Raw genomic sequence first — 2373 nt, 5'->3', positions numbered from 1 at the left:
ATTTCTCTTCCTGACACGTGATTATATATCGGAGTGTCTTGTCCAGCGGGCAGTCCCTTCTCTTGTCACAATCTCTGAGATCTACATGGACTTCTTCTTTTTCTTCTCTGACTTCTTCGGATACCTGAACACATGTCTTTCAATCTTCTTATCCTTCATTCTTTTCTTCATCATCGTCTATGTCTCCCTGGCTTTTTATTTTGATTTTTCTTCTCTTTGCTTCTCAGTCTTATTCGTCTTTTCAGAATGATTATTATTCCGAGTCATATTATCTCTGGTCTCCATATTCTGATTTGTTTACTTGCATGGACAATGATTTCATCTCTCTCTTTCTTGGTCTCTCTCCCTCTCTCTCCCCCTCTTTTTTTATCTCCTTCACTCCCTCTCTCTTTGTATGTCCCTATCGCTCCCTCTTTCTCCATCTCTCTTTCTCTCTTTCTCTCTCTCTCTCTCTCTCTCTCTCTCTCTCTCTCTCTCTCTCTCTCTCTCTCTCTCTCTCTCTCTCTCTCTCTCTCTCTCTCTCTCCATCTCTCCCTCTCCATATTCATAACTTAGATCTTCTTAGGTTTTTCCTTCTTTTTTTTCTTCTTCTTCTATTTAAATTAATGATGAATTCTAAAATATAGCTTTAGCCTTATCTCCTTAACTTTTCCTTCTCTCTTTTGTTCTCTTTGTTACCTTCAAGCCTTCATCATCTCTTTTTTCCACTTTTTCATATCAGTCACACATTTCTTTGCCACCCAACTATCTTTCCTCGTTTCATCCATTGTTTTCTTTAGCTTCCGTGTTTTCCTCTCATATTTCAGTCAGGGGTTCAAACACGTTTTAGTATTGTTAAATTCAATGTTTGAAATTGAATGTTCAATCTCTGTTGGCTCGTGTTCAAGTAAACCAATGAACTTCAGAAACACATAACAATCTGATTTGAGTTTTTTTAACATAGAAATCTATTCGAGATTTCATCTCATTCCTCAACTCTTCTTTGAAGATACAATATAAGCATTGATTTGTAAGATTTGGGTTTTAGAGAAGCAATCAAAAGATGGACTATTTTAGGATAAATTTAATTTAAAAACTAATTTTTTAAAAAGCAACAGAGATATACGACACAAGAATTACTTGTTACAAATCAAAATATATGAGAAATGTAACGTGAGAGTATGCTCATTCTTCAATTCACAAGTATTTCAGTCATCTATGTTTCTTATAATCTGGTGTCAGAGAATCATCAATTTATTCAGTACTCCGTTAAAGCCTGAAACACTAAAAATGTAGTTCCACCAAACTGAAACAAATTACAAGGATGATAAAAATTACGACCTGAATATTTCTCTAGCAAACATCCTTCTTCGTTTGTATTGGTGACTCTCTTTCCTTCAGCTGGTTTTATCTCTCATCAGGGGTTAAAAAAAATTGATGAGTTCATTAACAAATGATGAAACTAAGAAGTGGGTCAGGGATTAACCATAATATAATTCAACACCATTTGGATGGTGCCATTTGCAATTGGTTTGCACTCTGTTCTCAAGATGATTGTTGTATATCAACACAACAACTTGACATGCGTAAAGATTCTTCACACTGAATCTAGTCTCATTGTCACCTGCTTTTCCTTTGCTCTTTGAAGTTATGAGACATCACATTCCTGTTCATCGACTTACCAACAAAGATATTGCTTTAATGCCTGATAGGTTTAGTCTTGAGAGTAATTTAATGTTTTCTGATAAAATAATGTATTGGGTAAAAATTAAAACTATAAAACATTTTTTCCAGAAACAACATAATTCCCTTTGGGCAGGAAAAAACAATGGAAAAATTATAAAACAATATACCTTGTTCTGTTCATGTTACATATCTTTAGTAAACTATGAAACCAAAACTAATCTGAACTGGTCACTCTTTTTTTTTGCTTAAAGATTCATGTCAACACAAGCTACCACGAAAATAAGCCATAAAATTAAATTTAGAAATAAAAATAAACATAAACAACAATATAAAGAAAATATATAGTAGAACCCAAGGAGAAACAAACAGCAATCAAACAATAAATAACATCCATTCTCAGATATGTTACCAGAAAAAAATTAATACAAACAAAAACTAAAACATTAATTATACGCAAAAAAAACTCCTTTCTATAGTTTTGATCCTTCTAAGAAAATCAATAATAAATTAGAGAGAGTTTACGAATATAAATTAAGCATAGAAGAATCCCGATCAGAACAAAACGATTAAAATGTTAGCATGGAAGAACAACCAACTAAACAAACGATATAATTTAAATCAGATCGGGATCTGCAAAAGATGTATTCGTGAAAAAGAGGTGGACAAGTTTTATAAAGTTGTTAGATCTTAGAAGACGGTTGTTGTATG

The sequence above is a fragment of the Eutrema salsugineum genome, unplaced genomic scaffold (assembly GCF_000478725.1).
Source record: "Eutrema salsugineum unplaced genomic scaffold, Eutsalg1_0 scaffold_1, whole genome shotgun sequence".
In the NCBI taxonomy this organism is placed as follows: domain Eukaryota; kingdom Viridiplantae; phylum Streptophyta; class Magnoliopsida; order Brassicales; family Brassicaceae; genus Eutrema; species Eutrema salsugineum.
Note: the sequence above shows the minus strand (reverse complement) of the source record.